General features: G+C 43.8%; 1 protein-coding gene across 3 annotated transcripts in view; it reads right to left on the minus strand.

Moving 5' to 3' along the window:
- ABLIM1 (actin binding LIM protein 1) overlaps nucleotides 1–21,044 on the minus strand; it is a 292,950-nt gene that overhangs the window by 198,044 nt on the left and 73,862 nt on the right. Inside the window, exon 1 of one of the 3 annotated variants that reach the window (XR_009252641.1) lies at nucleotides 11,408–11,565. The exons of 1 other annotated variant lie outside the window; for it this stretch is intronic. The gene's annotated coding sequence lies outside the window, so the exon portion shown is untranslated. Of the gene's footprint in view, nucleotides 1–10,592; nucleotides 10,682–11,407; nucleotides 11,566–21,044 lie in introns of those variants that run through there. One more of the 3 variants, XR_009252656.1, reaches the window with a different exon arrangement.

The following is a 21,044-nucleotide window of genomic DNA, read 5'->3' on the forward strand; positions in this document are numbered from 1 at the left end:
GGAACGCGTATGTAAGTTATGGATACCTGTGGTGTAAACCCTCCCACCCACCAAGCTTAGCCCAACAGCTGTGATTTATTTCAGGTACTGGAGGAAGGCAGTGGGGTGCAAAGTTTTGAGAAATATTGGAAATTTTCACAGAAGAGATTCATACCTTCTCGTTTGTAAAATCAGATTTTAATTACGACATCTCTGCTGTGAGCCACTCATAGGGGTCCACGTACTCCCCAACAGCTAAGAATATGATCCTAGCTGGACTTTCAGAGCAAAGTTTATCTATCGCACTTTCTTCCTTGCCACAAATATAAGGACACGTCCCTTCTCCGTGATATTATTTTGTTTATCTCCACATTATATAACCTTTTCTCTTTCATCACTAGTAGGATACTATTATACATATTAATTTTTTGTTTCTTTTATACAATTAAGGTCTAACTCACACACAGTGAAAAGCATAGATCTTAGGTATGCAAGTCAATGAGGTGTGCCAAATGCATTCACCCTTGTAACCCACATCTCTGTCAAGATACAGAATACTTTCGTCACTCAGGAAAGTTCCTTTTGCTCCTTCCCAGTTATGCCCACCTCCACACCAGAGACAACCACCGTTCTGATTTCTAATACCATTTCTGCAGTTCTTAGAACTTCATACACATAGATTATCCAGTTTGTACCCCTTTGCCTCTAGCTTCTTCTGCTCAGCACGTGTTTGAAATTCATCCATGTTTCCCTGTGACGTTTTACCTCTAACATTTCTCTTGATGCAAAAACCATAGCTTCTCTCCAGTATGCCATAAATCATAATCTGGTGTTATTACCCCATGGTAAACACCCATCCCATGAGCTTTTGGAACTGCTAACAAATGCAATACCTACTTTTGGCATCCCAAAGCATACCGGTATCGAAACCTTGTCACTGTTTGGGGCAGGCCATGATTTGGGAGGGCTGCCTGGATGGGCAGTATTTGGGGATAGGAAGACTTCAGACTGTGCCAAATTAGAAGGGGCAGTTCTTGGAGGAGGAAGAGCTGTCTGTCTCTGGAAATATTGAATCTAAAAGGAAGGTGGAAATGGGGGAGTAGTCAGTGATGTGTCAGCACGTGGGAGAAGGAAGCCGAGGGATAGTGCCAGGCTCAGGTTGAGATGGGAAGAGAGACAGATGAGCTCTGACAACCATGGGGCAAGTGGATTAAGACAAAGTTACTAGTAGCTAAGGAACACAAGATAGCTCTAACAACTTCCCACAAATATAGAGTACCCAATGGAGCCATCCCTTTCTTGCGTGGATTCCTACCCCCAGTCACACTGAGGATGGGCAGTGGTTATTTACAGGAGTTGACTCCAGTGGACAGATGGCCACAATACAAAGATATGGATACTTACAAAGGAGGAAATAAATCTGAGATAGAAGGGGTTTGGTTAGAGCTCCAAAGAATAGAGCCTGAGTGACTGGAAAAAAAAAAAATAGAGCTGTTGAGACAAGAAACACAGGAAAGAGACTGAATTTTGTTGACGATGAACTAAGTTCAGATATAATAATGAGTTCGAGATGTCACCATAATATCTCTGGAGTGGTCTCCTGCAGGAAATAGGACTGCTCCTCTGAGTCTCAGGGGAAAGATTGAAGCTGGGGCTGTATCTTTGGCAATGTCCATCAAAGTGAAGGCTGGAGCCATAGGAATAGATGAAAGAGAGGGGGGGAATATCACTGGACCATGAACTTCTTGAAGGCAAGGTAGCCTTCCATCTCTGTGTCTGCTTCTGCGGAGATGCTTCACAAATATTTATGAACATTGGACCTGAAGATGAATCTTCACGGAGGTTATCTGGGAAAAATATTAGAATTGCCCATCTAGACTCGAGTTACTCAAATTGACCCTCTGTGCAGAAATGCTTGACCCTCTCAGCTCATCGCATTAACAAAATGACCCAACTCAGCAGCACTTCCTAGCCTTCTAATTAAAGACACGTGCATTTTATTGATTAAAATTTCCAGTAACATAGCATAATGCTATTACTTATCTTGCCAAGAAAAGGAGAAAAGCAGTTACAAAAAAAAAAAAAAAAACCCACTCAGAGAAGGCTTCAGTTCATCCTTCAACTCATCACAGATCATTTGAAAACGTAGTAATTAAACTCACCTAAGAGGATATAGGTTTGCAGAGAACAGATGAGGAAAAATACTGGATTCTAAAAAATAGTACCCTTCCCACAATTCACTTCGTAATTATAAATGTGCACCCATCGGTGAAGCTGTGCCTGGGAAAATCCGAATGTAGCATAAACCGTGATCTGTATAATGGCAATTCGATCAGCATTTATTGAACATCTCTTTGCGCACAGCCCTGCAATAGGTATAAAATAGAAAAACAAAGTGCTTTGCTTTCCATTTTCTGGTGGACACCAAAGTCCTCTATAAAGGCTTCCAATATAGGAGCTCTCAAGACAGAGCAAACAAAAATAGCCTGCACCAGGATGAAGTGGGTGGTGAATATCTTCAACAGGACAGATGGATCATTTGGAGCTCCGCGTGTGTCTCTGTATGTGTGTGAGTGTGTGTGTGCGTTTCCGTGGGTCTTTTATTTATTGATTTTTTTCAGGAGGAGAGAATGGCTTGGCACAATTTTTAAACTCACATTGGCATATGGAGAAGCAGAGTGGGGGGTGTGGGGAAGGAGCCTCAAAATAGAGAACAGAGCAAATGGTAATGCCTAAGGATGTAAAAGGATAGAAAAAGAGCTTTTTAAGAATATGAATTACAAATGGTTTAAAAGATCATCACGTTAGGGTCGTAGAAAAAGCAATTACATACTTGAAGGTCCACAGAGTCCACCAAGTGGATAGAAACAAAGTCAGACCAGGCTGAAAGAAACATCACACAAGGTTAACTGACCAACCACCATCCCTGATTTCAACCATACCCCTCCCTCAAAGCTGTTCCTCCTCTGTGGGCTTACTCCATGGCGAAGCCCTCTGTAACTCCACGACCCTATGAATTCACCCATCTCTGAATTGTTCATTCACCCCTAAAATTGCAAACTTCATTTATAATTGAGGGACAAGTTATGTCAAACATCTTCTTTAAAAATTTTTTTTTTAATGTTTATTTTTGAGAGAGAGAGAGAGAGAGAGAGAGAGACAGCATGAGTAGGAGAGGTGCTGGAGGGGGGCCAGTAACGGGGGGACAGAGGATCCGAAGCAGGCTACGTGCTGTATGTCAAATATCTTCCCAGCTATAGTTACTTCCATTTCATTTTCTGATATTGAAGTAATATACTTCATTAGAGAAAGTTTGAGAAACACTGAAAACTGTAAAGAAATGGAACTAACATGAACCCACCATCCAGAAACCACTGTTAATACGTCGGTATATTTTCTTTCAGTTTTTTCCCATTAATTTTTTACGAAGTTCAAATCACATTACATGTGCAACTTATGACTATTATCAAAAATGTCTCCCATGTCATTCAAACCTATTGTGATCATTTCCAATGTTAGATTTTTCATTGAAATACTTCTTATGGTAAAGTTCATTAACTTTCAAGTACACAGCTCAGTGAATTTTTACATGTGTTCAACCATGTAACTACCTCCCAGATCAACATCTAGAACATTCCTAACACCCCAGAAGGTCCTTTGTGCCTCGAAAATATGCATTGTAATACTGCCATACTCCCTCCAGGTAACCACTATTATCATAGGAGATCCGTTTTGCTTGCATTTGAACCTCAAGGTAATTCACACAGTGTGTACCCTTCCATGTACCCTTTTGTTCAGCATAATACCTGTTCATTCATCCATGTGTATCAACAGTTCTTCCCCCCGGGTAATATTCCACCCAAATAGTACACCATAACCACAACTAATTCATCCATTCTCCTGTTTGGGGATGTTTGGGTTTTTCCAGTTTGGGGCTATTATGAATATTACTGGACGTGTCCATTTGTGGACATTCATGCTCATTTCTCTTGAGGATACACCTAGGGTATGGTTGGTGTGGATTAGCTTTTGAAGGTATTGGCAAACGCTCTTCCAAAGTGATTGCTTCAGTGCGTACTCCCATCAACATGGCAGGAGAATTCCAGTTGTCCCAGACCCTCGCCAAGACTTAGTGCTATCAGGCCTTTTAATTTTAGCCATTCTGGTAGATGAATAATGGCAGCTCATTGGGGCTTTAACTTACATTTTGAAGACTCACAATAGTGAGACTTTTTCCATATGCTTATCAGCCATTTTGGATATCCCCTTTTGTGAAGTATACGCCTTTAAAAAATTTTTTTTAAATGTTTATTTTTTGAGAGACAGACAGAGCACGAGCAGGGGAGGAGCAGAGAGAGGGGGAGACACAGAATCGGAAGCAGACTCTAGGCTCTGAGCTGGCCTCACACAGCTCCACATGGGGCTCAAACTCACAAACCATGAGATCATGACCTGAGCTGAAATCAGACACTTAACCGACTGAGCTAGCTAGGTGCCCCTGACATACATGCCTTTGTAAAGTATGGATTATCTGCTTTTTCTTTACTGATTTGTAGGAGTTCCTTATACACATCAGATGGGAGTACTTTTTCAGGTAAACCTAATGCAATTACTTTCTCCTAGATGGTGGCTTGCCTATTCATTTTCTTCACGATGAGTTTTGATGAACAGTTCCTAATTTTAAGAAGATTCAATTAAACAACTTTTTCCTTTTATGGCTAGTGCTTGCTTTTGGTTCTTTAAAAAAAAAAAGAAAGCAGCGTTGAGTGATGGTTACAAAGATATCCCGTGTTTTATCCCAGAAGTTGATTGTCTTAGTTTTTATGGTCTATCTCAAATGAATTTTTACAAATGGTGTGAGATAGGGATCAAGGTTCATTTTCCCCCCACATGAATACCCAGTGGCTCCAGCACCATTTATTGAAACGCAGTGGCCCCTTCATTGTAAATCAAATGACCATGTGCGTTGGGGACTATTTCTAGAATCCATTCTCTCTCATTTTCAAAGATCTTCCCACCAGCATCACAATGCCTCTCAATTAACTTGTAATCACTTTCAAAATTAAAAAAAAAAAAAAAAAATTAAAAGAACCCCAAACGTTACCACATTAACTTGTACAACAACCCTTCAACAGCTGGTCATTGCACAATGCAATCCAAAGCTCTTACTGTGGCATGCACTATGAAGTGTCCCTTCCTTCGTCTCTTCATCCTTTCTCACTGTGCTACAGTCACAGAGGTTACCTTTCAGTTCTTTGAACAAGCCACACTTTGTTTCCACATCAGAGACCTCACACACGCTCTTCCCTCTTCCAGGCAATCTGTATGGTTCCCACCACCTCCATGCTCACTCCTATTTATCAGTTGGGCCTCAGCTTAAATGCCACCTCCTCTGCGAGGCCTTCCAGGGTGCCCAATCTACAATTGTTTTTCAATGTTTATTTATTTTTGAGAGAGACAGAGTGTGAGTGGGGGAAGAGCAGAGAGAGAGACAGAGAGGGAGACACAGGATCTGAAACAGGCTCCAGGCCCTGAGCTGTCAGTACAGAGGCCGACATGGGGCTCGAACTCACGAACCACGAGATCGTGACCTGAGCTGAAGTTAGCGACTGAGCCACCCGGGTGCCCCCAGGGTGTCCCAATCTAAATTAAAATCTCCTATTTAAAAAAATTTTTTTTAATGTTTTTTTTTTTGGGGGGGGGGGGAGGAGCAGAGAGAGAGAGAGAGGGAGACACAGGATCTGAAACAGGCTCCAGGCTCCGAGCTATCAGCACAGAGCCTGACGCGGGGCTAGAACTCAAGACCAGTGAGATCATGACCTAGGCTGAAGTCAGATGCCCAACTGACTGAGCCACCCCGGCATCCCAATTAAATTCTATTATACTATATATTTTCCCGCAAAAGTCACCACTAGAGTAGGGACCACATCTATTGTATCTCCAGTTATCTAGCCACTGTAGTCTACAGCAGGTGTTCAACAGTTATTTAAGTCTATTTTTATTTTCATTAAAGATGAAATCCCTAGGGTTGTTTTTTAAAATTTATTGAAAAACAGGCATTGTGGACAAAAGTTCCCACAAATGTATTCAGAGGAAAAAAAAATTTAAAGGTGAAGCAGCTTAGCTGGTTAGCAGATGTTGGTTTAGGAGGGGCATTCTATATGCCCCTTTGGCCTAAAAAGTAAGTTGAATAGTTACCATTTAAAATGTACACTGTAGCTATGAAAATCTTATACTCCTAGCCATTTCATATTTAGGGATTTGAGAGTTAATGAGAGAATAAACTTTACAATTAAACTTGGGCTCAAGGTCTGGGTCTGCCACTCACCGTGGTGTCGGACAAGATATTTCTGGAAGCGACAGTTTCCTCGTCTATAAAATGGGGATAATACTAGTGTGTCCATCCCAGAGTTGTTGAGACAATTAAATGAGATGATACGATATATAACCACTTGGCAATGCGTGTGCCACACAAGAGGCACTCAAAACATTTTAGCTATCTTAATTCTCGTTACTCTAAACGTGAATATGGGTGTGAATGGTGCAGAAAAGCAACAAACAGAAAACTTTAAAGCCAGAAATTTATTAAAATGCTCTGAGGATCATAAAGAGACTAAAACCAAATATTTCTTCTTCATAAAGACAGAACATCTGCAAGTTTATTGGAAGGCTAGATCCTAGGAAGTTTCTTGGCGTATCCTTGCCCTAATCCTTCTTGTAGCCTCTCTGTGGCTCTCCTGCTCTCTGAACACACAGCTCCCTCCACGGATCTCACATGATGGCGGCGAATCCTCTTTATCTGCTTGGTGATAACCAGAGGTCCCCTGTGTCCCAGGGGGACCTATGTATCCACAGTCATTGGAGAGCTGTCATCATTGGGTCGATGGCCCCATGTTGGTGCCACCCAGGCTGAAACCCACAGTGTCATAAAATAATACTGTGTGACAGCCACTTTTGTGCACATTTATTGTGCACATTATAAGATAGTAGGTATCCAAGCCATGATGGGAACCACATCTCTCTGTCCCTAGAGCTCAAGAGCTTGACACTGTGTCCAGAAGTAACCTGCTTTCCTTCTGCAACTCCAAAATTATAGGTTTACACTAGAAAAAATAACCTGGAAATTCAAAGAATACCACTTTTTAGGAAGGGGAAAATAAGTCCCCAATCCTTGCGGCACTGGCAGTAATGATGGGCACAGATGGTCCCTGAGAACAAGAGGCAAACGTCCCCCGTGCTACAGCCATGGTGAGAAGAGATCTGTGGTCAGGTGGTGGCCCTTAAAACCACTGGACTCATCTCTATCCCAGAGAACCCCTGGGCCTTCCCAGGATCCGAATCTCCTTAGGTGACTCCCTCCCCTTTCGTCTTATATTCCAACACTTGCATTCTTCACCCTAATCAGGTACTTGTTAATTTATCATGTAGGTTAGGTGCCCAGCTCATCTCTGGCTCATAATGCCAGTGGTCCTTCCAAGGGTATAGATTCTGAATGACCGAGATTTATCCTGCACAGTACCTAGCTCCTAGCACAGTGCCTGCCACCTGCTGAGAGATGCTTAGTAAATTAATGATAACACAGAGAACATTAAAGACCTGCTTTCCTGCCAAGTCCAAGTCCAGGGAGGGCTCAATGACACATCAGTAGACCCTCCTCGAGAAGGAAGAGCTACCAATTAGAGAGAAACCATTACAGCGAGAGTGCCTTTAAAGTTGAAAAAAAAAAAAAAAAAGAAAGAAAGGAGACATGGGTGGGGCCAAGAGCCTCAAAAGTAAAATGGCTAATTAAATTCATGAATCTGTACACGCATTTGAGGGTTCACATAGCCAACAACACCTTATATAGGAAAAATAGGGGAAACAGACCATTTAAGTCACTTAAAAATAGTCCAGAGATGTGCCTTCCACAAAATAATACACCCCACTAACACAGTGACCTTTTTTCTAAGAACACGGTGCAGCCCAGTTCACCTTCTAGCTCTCTCTACCACTTTAATCCATGTGTCAGCATGAGGTATGATTCTCGTGAAAAGTATTATAAAGAAGAGTAATACCAGGCTCAGGGAGTTTCTATTCTATTAAGATCTTCAAGATACGTGGTCTTCAAGGGCGGTCAAGGTAATGTGGTGCAGTCAGAAGCTAGGGAGCCTGCAAGCATCGAGTGCAGAGGGGGAGGAGAGACAGGGACAAGACCTCTCAAGGCCCATTCTGTTGTCGACTGTTCCATGAAAACCCAATTGCCAGTGTTCCTGCAGCCCGCTCCCACTGCTGGGGCACGTCCCTGGCAATGTCATGCTCTAACTGACCCACTGGTCACCGACCTTGGCAGAGCTCATTTGCTGTGGCAGCTGTAACTGCCTCTTAAAGCAGAAAAACCTGTCCAGCATTCCACCCTCTCAGATGAAATCTCAGAGGCGTGTTCATCAGCACGTTGCCCTTCCCCCCCTTTTTGGAAAGGAATGGCATTTAGAGACAGGCCCTGCAAAATCCCAATGTTCTGAATTGATATCCTGACTATCACCCCAACCTTTAAAATATGTTACGATGGAGAGGTACATGTCAACAAACAGATCTTTTAAAAGATTTAATTTCTAAGTCATCTCTAACCAACATGGGGCTCAAACCAAACCCACAACCCCCAAATCAAGAATCACATGCTCCCCTGGCTGAGCCAGCCAAGTGCCCCCAATGGTTAGATTTTAATATAAAAGAGAAGGCTGGGTGTCTCCAATGCCTAAAGTACTATTAATTGTATGCAAACACCAGCTGTAAGCATATCGTTTAGAGCAGAAGGTAGTAAATCAAGTCATCTAACTAGCTAATGCTTTTAAGGTGTGCCAGGAGAGAAAGGACAGGATGATGTACTCTTATTAAAGAGGGATGGGTGGGCAGGGAAAGCTTTGTTAAAACTTTAAAGCATCAGGGAGGGATCCAGCTATAAGAATAAGAGACAAAATTTAAGCATGGTTAAACTTGTTCATTACATAGCCATTCAGAATATCCTTCTCTTTAAAGAATAGGTAATTAAAATATATTATCAATTTTCCCAATGGAGAATACTTTTAAAACAATGCAGAGTAGTGAAACTCCTTCTGTTTCAAACATAAGGTGTGCCTGTTTTTGAGTCTCAGAATAATCTGCCAACCTTCCAATTTAATTATGACCGAGATTCAAGTCAACTGTTGAGTGTTCTAGAGATACACTTTCTGTAAATTCCAGCTGGCAGCCAGTGGAAAGACTCCAAATCCCTTAAAAATATGCCATGGAGTGGAAAGAGAGTAGTCAAAAAAAGGAAAAAAGAAATGAAATTCTTTTGAAGAAATTTCTTCCCCCCACCCCTCCCGCCAGTTTGACCTCAAAAAATATAATCAGATATATGGCTCACTCTGTTTACTTATAATCTCTCTATCACGTAAGGTTTTCTAAAACCTGCCCTATCTTTCCTGGAAATCAAAACTAACATCCACTCTTCTTCCAGTCCAGGGAAAACAGAGGGCTTCAAGTTTATTCAAAATAGAGACATGCAGACATCTTGAGATATTCTCATTTTATCCCTTTCGCTTAGGAGAAGGGATAGAATCCTAGTTTCCAACTCTGAATACTAGTAATACATTAATACTCATTAATATGCACGGTATCATCATTAGCGTTTAGATTCTATCTTTGAGGAGAGCCCAGAGATTACCCAAGAATTTAGGGGCCTTTTGTGACATCAGGTGATGTCACCCTTCAGAAAGAATAAGGGGGAACTAGTTTCGGCACAGCTGGCTTACTGCCCGCTGTCAGCTTTAAACATTCTTATTCTGATGTGTGTCCACTTCTGTCTTCCCAGGAAAGGTCTAAGGCAGGTCAATAAAGAATATGAAACATTTCCAGATTTTTAAGTCAGCGCCGTCTTTCAAAATAATGTTCATTTGCCGGAGAAAGTTTCGCGGCACAAGAAGCCAGCACGAACACTTCATCACGTATAGAGTGTGCCAACCTGCGGCCCCTGTGTGTGTCTCAACAAGCGTGTACTTGTGAAGTGCAACGTAGCCGGGCTCCCCGGTCCCACCTGTCCTGGGTAGGAAGGCAAACCCGAGCTCACTGGAGGGCCTGGTAAACTGAGAAGAGTAGCGTGATCACAAGTGAAGGTGGGAGGGTCCAGGGCGTATCTGCCTTCCACGGATTTACCCACCAGCCTATTCGCCGAAGCCAAAATACGTCACCATCCCTTATCTTAAGGGGTCCAGCATCAAAAGAAGCATCAAATGAATCGACACAGTCTGCTGGTTTCGATGGAGCAGCCTACAAGATTGTGTCGGGCCGCCTCTGAAGTTGGGGTGTTGTCTCCCAGTCCCTGGCGAAGCTGATCAGGATAAGCTGGGTCACCCCTGAAGCCAGCCTCACCGGGGAACAAACTCCCACAAAACACAACTGTAAGGGGAAGCTTTCTAGAGATGGCCTCCAAAATCAAAGCACCTACGTGCCTCAGGCAGGGGCAGAAAAACTGCTTCATAAAAAGGAAAGAATTCATCTCAAAGCTAGGTTAACACAGAAGTATTGTCATGGAAATGGATTATAAAAGAAAAAGAGAGTACAGGAGCAGAAAGGGGAATCACAGATTTACTCACAGTCACTAAGGGCTCTTTTTAAAGTGCTCCGGGCACCTGGGTTGGCTCAGTCTTCAAGCGTTCTATCAGGTCATGATCTCAAGCCCTGTGCTGCCAGCTCGGAGCCTGGAGCCTGCCTCAGATTCTGTGTCTCCCTCCTCCTCTGCCCCTCCCCTCCTCACACTCTGTCACTCTCTTCTCTCTCTCTCTCTCTCTCTCTCTCTCTCTCAAAATTAAATAAACATAAAAAAATTTTTTTTTAATAAAAAAATAATGCGCTTCAACAAACCAATCTAAAGTTAATTTAATTTAGCTGGATTCCTGCTACAAAATACTCATGTGGGTTGTAAAACCCCATTATATTAATAATATCTTTAAATATGCTGATATATATGTATTTTATACAAAAACATGTTATGCACATAAACAGAGTATTAACGTATTATAATAAGCATAAAACTATTTTAACCAATGGAAATGTCCCTGAATCTCTCCCTTTTTTTTTTTTTACTTTTCTTTTAATATTTATTTATTTTGAGAGAGAGAGAGACAGAGAGAGTATGTGCGTGCGTGCACACACACACACACACACACACACGAGTGAGCGGGGCATGGGGCAGAGAGGGAGGGCGAGAGAATCCCAAGCAGGCTCTGTGCTGCCAGCAGAGTTCAAAGCAGGGCTCGATCCCACAAACCTGTGAGATCATGACCTGAGCCAAACCAAGAGTGGGACACTTCACTGACTGAGCCACCCAGACGCCCCTGTCCCCATCTCTAAAGATGTGGTTTACCCCAGGCGGCACATGTGGCCAGGTTTACAAAATGAACAAACAAACCTTGGTTGTCTTCAACCGTTTGATGAGGATCCATGAACTCAGTCTGCTCCCAGGTCATTTACATGCACAAACCGTAGAGCTAAGATTTCAGCTTTTCTTCGCAAGGTGGCTGGGCACACGGAAGGACTACATCCACTCCTCAAAGGAAAGGCTGGCGCCCTGGCGTTCCTCCCAGGAGTTCGTGGGCTGAGCTGGACTCCAGAGAGGGGTGTGCCATCCAGAGGGTGTGCCGCAGCCAGCTCAGGAAGAACGAGAAGTTTCCTGCAGGATTCTAGCTCCTTCCTCCCATACAGAATCCTCACCCCCTTCTCCCTGCTCTGTCTCCTACCAATTCTAAAGACCAGTCTTAAGAACACATCCATTCACCTGAAATCACACCTGCAGAAAACCATCCTTCCTGGGAAGCCACCATTAAAACACGCCGGGAATAGTCCTCGGATTTTCCTCCACTCTTTACAATCCAGAATCCAGATTTTGGTCCCCGTCATTTCACAATAACTCAAACACAGGAGGCCAAGAGAGAAAAGATTGATCTTCTCAAGCCTTCTGCCTTCTTTTTTCACTTAATGAATTATTATCTCACCAGATGGGCTCTTACTGCTTTTTTTTTTTTAAATACAAAGATTTAACAAAAATACTATAACTCCGGGGGGTTCCTTTTACTAGCAGCCTAACTATTCCTCATGGCTTTGGATGTTGTTCCCTGATAAAACACTGGTATGAGGCAAGCCATGGACTTTGAGCCTGTTTATATTAGGTACAGGCTGTCTGAAAACAATGACCTCATCCGGAAAGGCTCAGGAAAGAGGCATTTTTCCCTTCAGTCCAGAATGCGCTGATGCTGGGTTGGATTACCTGCCACCCACAGTCCAGCCTTTTTTGAACACCAGGGCTTTTGCAAAATGGAAACGTTATGAGGAGACAGTTTAAATGGAAAAAAGACACTTCGGATAAATATCCCCAGCGTTGGATACATTTACGGGGCTACGAGGAAGGAAACTGGCCTAATTGTTTTAAGCGTGAGGGTAAACATTTAATAACGGTCATAAAGACACAGGCACCAGCACCCATTCTGAGGTATCAGGTTAATCGAAAGCCCATAATCTATCCACTGGAAGGAAAGACCACAGGATCACTTGTTTCAATGCAGTTTGATTAACTGCACGTCCCCAGCTTACTTTCTTCCTTGTGTAGGTGGCTTTTTGGTTTTGTTTTGAAACGGCTCTGGAGATAGCCATGCTCCTGGATTACCCCATCGGCCCTCCTCCTAGTCCAGGCCACTGCCTGGAACTCTGTGCCTTTGATAATGTCCTCCTGACTTGGCCGGAGCACCAGGCGCCCGACACGGTATCACAACTGGACCACTCTTCGATAAAATGCTTGGCATCTACAGAGCTGACTTCTGTCAGCTGCTGCCGAAAGGCCAGTCACATTGATTGAAATCTTCTGATTATGCCTAATGCCTAACATTCTCATGACTGTGATTTCATGCTTCACCCGAATGTTTTTTTGGTGAGTGTTTTGGGATTCTACCAAATGATGGAACAAAAGTCTTTCATGACTGCATAAAAAAAATTTTTTTAATGTTTATTTTTGAGAGAGAGAGAGAGAGAGAGAGAGACCAAGGGAGGGGCAGAGAGAGGGAGGCACAGAATCTGAAGCAGGCTCCAGGCTCCGAGCTGTCGGCACAGAGCCAGACGCGGGGCTCGAACTCACAGACCGTGAGATCATGACCTGAGCCGAAGCTGGACGCTTAACGGACTGAGCCACCCAGGTGCCCCACGACTACATGTTTTTCTTTTTTAAATAAGCTTTATTTCAAATGTAATGGAAGCTGGTTTTTTCTACTCCCTTGAAATCTCAGATTCTGATTCCTACTGGATTTTAAAGGAAAGGGGGGGAGGAGAAACTATGTGTACTGGGCGACCTGTTTTCTGGGGCCAAACCGGGACTCTAGTTGAAAGCAACTTGCATGGGTTCTTTCCTTTTTGCAACGCAAGGCTGGCCGGGGGTGGGGGGCAATCCAGTATTGAAACTTTGGCGTTTTGAACAGTTAGCCCATAAAGTAGCTCCTTCTAAGCCATGAACCCCCCAGATTTGGCTTCCGTTAGTTGTGATTTATTAGAATCCAGAAACCAATTGCTTAAAAACTGTTTAAAATGTTCAACAACAGGGGAGCCTGGGTGGCTCAGTTGATTAAGCGTCTGACTTTTGGTTTCGGCTTAGGTACTGATTTTGCAGTTTCGTGGGTCCGAGCCCCACATCGAGCCCTGTGCTGGCAGCACGGAGCCTGCTTGGGATTCTCTGCCTCTCTGCCCCTCCCCCACTCGCACTTGTCTCTGTCTCTCTCAAGGTAAACAAATAAACTGAAAACATAATAAGAAACTAAAACGCACAATGATTTTCTAATTAACATGGCAACAGTACTTCTACAAGGTCATTTCAAGATCAGAGATACTGCTGTGTGTTCTTTTCCTTGTATCAGTCATTTAGGAACCTGGAGTACAAGTGTCTCCCTCAGAACCCCTCGAAACTCTTCCCAGGAAAGCGGTCATCAGTCAGCAAAATTAGTAAGTAAAAAACGCTTTAATTTGCATATTCACCTACAGTCAAGAAATGCTTGATTGTGCATCGTTAGACAGGTTTCTTAACCACAGGACTTCTCAGAGACATTAATAGGCACGTGTGCCTTGTTAACTCTGTAAGAGAAGAATAAGGTAAGAAGCATTTCCTAAATTTATTTGGCCAGAGAGCCTTAACCCCGGCACAAATCATAACTTAGCACAACACGCCGTTCATAGGAAGAATGCTAGATGGGATTTTGGAGATCACTCACTTCGTAGCATCAGAGATGAGAAACCTGAAAGCCAGAGGCATTTAGGGACTTTCTCAAGGCTGCAGAGAATGTACAAGCAGGTCAGTTCTGCCTGGGAAGGTTCAGTTCTGCTGTCTGGGGGGCTTCAACGGGCCACAGGGCCTGGCTCCGTGTGCAGGGAAGGTGCGGTCCCCAGCCATGCTACCACGCCCTGGTGACAGAGATGCCCATGTTCTTAGGCAAACAGGACATCTGACAACAGACCACGTTAAAAGACCTGGCCAAGGAGATGAGGCCTGCCATAATACGATTTACGACGAGAGCTGAGAGAGAAAAATAGCAGGTTATCGGGAGCAAAACATTCACGGGGCCCTGACCTCACCTTTCAAACTCAGCAGAAGAGAAAGACACATACGGCACATTGAATTCCATACGAAAGCTGATTCCGTTGGGAAAGACGCAAACTACATTTCTTCAAAGGTCGTATTCAATAAGGAAGAAGGCCCTTCCAGACCCTAACTAGAAAGGCATAGGAAAAAAAAAGTTAAGAACACTTGTCATTTCCCTTAGCTTGGATTCTGAAGATAACTCTGTTGGCAGCCCGGAGAGCTGGGGCCATTCCAAGCTCAGCGATGTGACTCCGTTGGAAGGATCAACTTTAAGAACTAAAAGAAGCCGCTGTTAGCTCAGCTCTTAAACACAAAGCATTCTTGCTGGTGGCTGAATCTAGAAATGGTCTTGACATCACACGACTGTCTCTGTGCTATCACGCCTAGTTTCTGCTTATGATCTCCAGGTGGATCCCATGTAATGATCGTTAGGACGGGAAACGAAATTTTACGGGCTTTACTAAAATAATATCAACGCAGATTACATATGGTCATGTCTATCAGCTTTGTAAATTGCAGATAGAACAGCCTCATCACTAGTCATAGCTCACATTTACTGAGCTCACTCTCTGCAGGCACTGAACAGAGACTCCCTCACGGATTTCTTCTAACTCTCTGAGGCAGGGCCCGTTACCATCTCAAAGATGAGGCAACTGAAGCCGAGAGAAGTTAAAGAAATTGTCCAAGGTCACCACTCCCCCCCCCCCCCCCCCCCCCCCCGTGAGAGACACAGCTGGGGCTTGGGCACAAGGATTCTGAATCAGAGGCCATGCTCCGGATGCTAAAAATTTCCTCACAAATCCTAAAACAGCTCGGGGGGGGGGGGGGGAAATCATTACATCAGAGAAAATGCCAAGCCATCTCCACACCTGAAATTATGAAGGGTTGATCCAAAACACGAGTTTAGCACTAGAAGAGTTAGCATAAACCCAATGGCTGCTAATGCTTTTTTGCAAAAAGTCTAAATATGGAAAAACGTGTGTGGTGGGGAACGGGGGACAGGGAGGAGGGGCATTCTTATTATGGATGTTGAAAGAATCATTTTTCTGAGCCATCTTCTGTTTTCATGAGATTCTCCTGAATTAATCTCATTCACAAAGAGACCCAGCCGATGGCTAGCGCTGGTCTCCGCTAGGGCTGCGGTGAGGGGAGAAACATCATGGCAGACTGCTCCCCACACCTTATGCCCATTAGCCTTCCATGTTCAGGTTGGAGTTGCCAACCAACACTCACTAGACCAGGGGGAGGCAGAAGACCCAAATGCTTGACCTGGCTCTATTGCTAACTCACCAACGATCCTGGGCAAATCACCAAGCTGTCTTCTAAATCTAGAAAGCGGGCCACTAATAACCTGGTCTATCTCCTGGTCTATCTACATCAGAAGACGTGAGAGCTGACAGAGTTTGCCCATATTTTCTGTCAGCTTTTTCTTCTCTCCTTTCTCTCTCCTCCTTCCTCCCTCTCTTTCTTTTTCTCTTTTCATTTTCCCTTTCTTTATTCCTTTTTTTTTGGGGGGGGGCCACTATTTGTCAAAAAGGATTTGAGACGAAATCTCCAGCACACAGACACTGGAGTCCCCACATGAAACAATATGCTGGATGGGACAGGGTAGTTAGTACGTGGGGCTCCGTCACCTGACCTTCTGCTTATCCCAATCACTGCGTGACGATGCCTCCTAACATCTGCTGCCACGACCCCGAAATGGGGCCGCTATCTTCCTAATGGTTATTCTGTCCCAGGGACTATGATAAGCATTTCTCACGTGCCTCTCTCAGTTTTTTCCTCACAGCAACCTTAGAAGGTAAGGACTTAGAAGACGGGTGTTACTAATTCCTCTTTAACAGATGAGAAAATGAAGCCGAGAGAGAAAGTAATTTTTCTCAAGACCGCGTGTAGGCAGAAGATCAGGGACTATAGTGAGATGTGATGCAATGACTCAGTCTGAACTTCTTTCAGCCTTCTCCCCGTTGTCCTGCTGAAAAAATCCACAATTACCACCTAACCAATATCAAGGATGTTGTTCGTGCAAACCTTTTCTTTTTTTTTTCTTGATAAAGAAATATTCAATTTATTAAGGTTACAAATATTTCAATGGAGTTCTTCCTTTTTTACTGTATTTTATTTTTTACTTTTTAAAATTTACATCCAAATTAGTTAGCGTATCGTGCAACAATGATTTCAGGAGTAGATTCCTTAGTGCCTCTGACCCATTTAGCCCATCCCCCCTGCACAACCCCTCCAGCAATGCTCAGTTTGCTCTCCATATTTATGAGTCTCTTCTGTTTTGTCCCCCTCCCTGTTTTTATATTATTTTTGTTTCCCTTCCCTTATGTTCATCTGTTTTGTCTCTTAAAGTCCTCATATGAGTTAAGTCATATGATTTTTGTCTTTCTCTGACTAATTTCACTTAGCATAATACCCTCCAGTTCCATCCACATAGTTGCAAATGGCAAGATTTCACTCTTTTTGATTGCCGAGTAATACTCCATTATATATATATACCACATCTTCTTTATCCATTCATCCATCGAGAGACATTTGGGCTCTTTCCATACTTTGGCTATTGTTGATAGTGCTGCTATAAACATGGGGGTGCATGTGTCCCTTCGAAACAGCACACCTGTATCCCGTGGATCAATGCCTAGTAGTGCAATTGCTGGGTCGTCGGGTGGTTCTATTTTTAGTTTTTTGAGGAACCTCCGTACTGTTTTCCAGAGCGGCTGCACCAGCTTGCATTGCCACCAACAACGCAAAAGAGATCCTCTTTCTCCGCATCCTCGCCAACATCTGTTGTTGCATGCAAACCTTTTCAAACAAAGAGGCAAGAAGTAGGAACAGAATTCTCTGTTGTCCACCCAGAGCTAAGGAGTTGACAGCAAGGGACTTGTTATCTCCTCACCCCCTTATCATTTCGTCTGCGTTGACTCTCACACCCACCTGCCTAGCTGGGAAACAGGGGATTAAAAGGTATTCTGTATCCCCTACAAAAGCAACAGGCATTTCTCTTCAGTGACTCATTTGATATAAATAAGCTGTAGGAAGTGGGGAATTCCGATCTTTCTGTGCCTTTGAAAAAGTGGTGAAGATAAAGTCTGAATGGAAGAAAATTACTGCAGAATGAAGAGATTCTACCCTGCTTTCATGGTAAGAGGATCAAAGATTAGGTTAAATCATAATGATTTACTAGAGTCTGGATTTTTTTTTAAATTTTTTTAATGTTTGTTTATTTTTGAGAGGCAGAGACAGAGCGCAAGCAGGGGAGGGGCAGAGAAAGAGGGAGACGGAATGCAAACAAGGCTCCAGACTCTGAACTGTCAGCCCAGAACCCGATTCAGGGCTCGAACCCACGAACCGCGACATCATGACCTGAGCCGAAGTCGGTCGCTTAACTGACTGAGCCTCCCAGGCACCCTGCTAGAGTCTGGATTTTTATAATTTCTTTTTTTTTTTTTTTTTTTTTTTTAATTTTTTTTCAACGTTTTTTATTTATTTTTGGGACAGAGAGAGACAGAGCATGAACGGGGGAGGGGCAGGGAGAGAGGGAGACACAGAATCGGAAACAGGCTCCAGGCTCTGAGCCATCAGCCCGGAGCCTGAAGCGGGGCTCGAACTCTCGGACCGCGAGATCGTGACCTGGCTGAAGTCGGACGCTCAACCGACTGCGCCACCCAGGCGCCCCTGGATTTTTATAATTTCTACACTAATTACCACTTGGCCCACAAGTGATATATGAGCACAGTAAGCGCAAAGTATTCATTCACACGTAGCTTCACCCCTAGGGAATGAAGGAGGACATTTAATGACTGTGCTATACACAGAGGGCAGCATTTTTTGTTGTTGGAGCATAAGAAAACAGAATAAACACCCAAAAGACACATACTTGCCCTGGCAATGCTACTACATCGCTCCATCTCACCTATACCTTCCGCCGTGTGTATGACTCCCGCGCTGGTCCTCCACCTCTTTGGAAGCTACATTCAAAGTTAGTGGGAAGAGAAAATACGCCACATTTCAATAAGGATGAGAACGCCTCTTCAAACCACTGGCTCTGATTCAACTTCGCAGCTTAGTTTGGCGAGCTGTAAATTGAATTTAACATTCTGTATGATCCCACCTACTTCACAGTTTACTGACAGTAAAACATTCATACTTAGTCTCTAATGCAAGCAACCATTTACTTATGGTCTCATGCAGACTAATTATTCCAAAGACTTTCCTTGAGAGTCAAAGTCTTTGACTTTTGAGAGTCTTAATGGTTCGTCTCTGCCCACTTTCAACTTTCCTTTGAAAATCCAAAGGGAGTTGGACAAGTCTCTAACTACAGATATGACAATTTTACACATACAATCAAAAGTCAAAACAAAAATCTTTCCACCCTGTTCCAAACTCAAGAGGTAAGTCCAGTTTAGGCATTTTAAGGATGCAGCAAAAACAACAGCATGCATTAAGCCTTTCAAAATAAGCCAACACTGCAGATGCCTTGCTAAATGTTTTTAGGCTTCCTAAAATCCAACCTCTGGGGTCAAGACAAAATTGTCTTTAGCAGTCAAACATCCCTTGCAAACAGAAGCCTCTGGACACCCCGTGTTCCCTTCCTTTAAGCACACAGACCAAGAGGGCGTGGAACTTGGGGGGCCTTTAGATCATCCAGTCTGGGTGTTTTGAAGCTCATATATGCATAAGCAGGCTTTTCAGGGTTTGGTGAGGGACTGGGGGTGTAGGGTTGATTCTGGGTTCCACCCCAACTTCCGCCGAAGAAACTGCCCCTCGTCTGCTTCATTTTCTGAGCTTCCAGATGAGCCTTTGTTGGGAGGAAGGGTTCCACAGCTAAAAACAAAACATACTCTTTGAAAAATGCACATCCTGTCAATTCTTTCCATTTTGGAAAGGAGGAAAAGGAAGGTCAGTGAGTTAGCGACTCGTCCCAGGTCCCAGGATGAGTGAGCGGTTCAGGCAGGGGTTACAACAGCCACAGACTCTCAGCAGCATTCTCCGCTGCACGTGCTGTCCCCGAACTGCCAAGCACACAGCCTCCAACTGACAGGCCCCCGTCCTTGTCCATGAATGCGCTCGGGTCTGCCCGCTGCGGCTCTTGCTGGAACCGCCCACGGCCCTACAGTGCAGGCTTGCAGGTGTGCTGGTGATCTTACTCTTGTTCTTATTCTAATATTTATCTGTATTCTTATTCTTACTTTGGCATTTTTAGAATACGAGGTGGGGGCAGGACAGTAGCAAGAGTCCTGCCAATGTAATGTGAAAAATGAAAACTTTCTGAAGTTTAATGGAAATCAATAAAAAATAATATTGGGGAGGGGGCACCTGGGTGGTTCAGTCGGTTGAGCATCCAACTTCGGTTCAGGGCATGACCTCATGGTTCCTGATTTCCAGCCTGGCATCGGACTTTCTGCTGTCAGGGCAGAGCCTGCTTTGACTCCTCCTCTGTCTCCCTCTCTCTGCCCTTCCCCTGCTCGCATGCGCACTCCCTCTCGCTTTCTCCCTCCCTCAAAAATAAGTGAACACACACACACACAAAAAGAAGTCATATTTGGTTGATAAAAGTTGAATTTACACTCACGTTAGGTGGAAGCAGGATCTGTCCTGCTTACTGTGACCTTCACGCTCAAAGTTTTTGTTACTGGGCAAACCACAGCTGAGCTGACGGTGTGGGGTCTGGCCCCAGGTGCCCTCCACAATTCCAGGCCTCTGCAGGTGGTCTGGGATTGCCTTTCCAATAAACGCCACAGTCACTGGCCTTAGCAGGGTGGACGTGCATTTTGTAAAACGTGAGGAAACCAAAGCGGGAGTCACAAAAACTGATAAATTAGAGTGAACCATTCCAGCTATTCCTAAGGGCTCTCATTTACACAGCGCTCCTTTACATAAACTCATAAAATGATCCTGGTTGCCATGCACCAGGTGAGTGCTCTGAGCAAGTTATTTTATCTATGTGTGCCTCAGTTTTCTTACCTATAAGACGGGGGATAAATATAGCACCTACTTTATGGGGTGTTCTGAGAATCGAAATAAACAGTTCCTGGTACATAGTGACCTCTGTATAAATACTAGTTATTATCGTAGTTATTCTTTTTTTTTTTTTTTTTAAATTAAGTACTAGACAGAGAGGCCAGGGCAAGGAAGTAGCAAGACCCCCGCCAATTTAAGAAGAGAAATGAAAACAAAATTGTTTTGAAGTTTCAGGTAAATCAACAGGAAATAACCATTGGTTGATAATAGTGGAATTTACAAACCGACTGGGATCCTAGTCAGCCTTACCGTCTACTCTAGGGCCCTACTGTTCCTAGACCCCTGGGGCAACAGCATGGCTGTCACCTGGGAACTCTCGAGAACTGTACAACCTCAGCACCAGCCCCTACTCCCACCTACCAAATCAGAACCTGCCTTTTAACGAGGTCTCCAGGCAATTTACATGCAT

The sequence above is a fragment of the Neofelis nebulosa genome, chromosome 13 (assembly GCF_028018385.1).
Source record: "Neofelis nebulosa isolate mNeoNeb1 chromosome 13, mNeoNeb1.pri, whole genome shotgun sequence".
Taxonomy (NCBI): domain Eukaryota; kingdom Metazoa; phylum Chordata; class Mammalia; order Carnivora; family Felidae; genus Neofelis; species Neofelis nebulosa.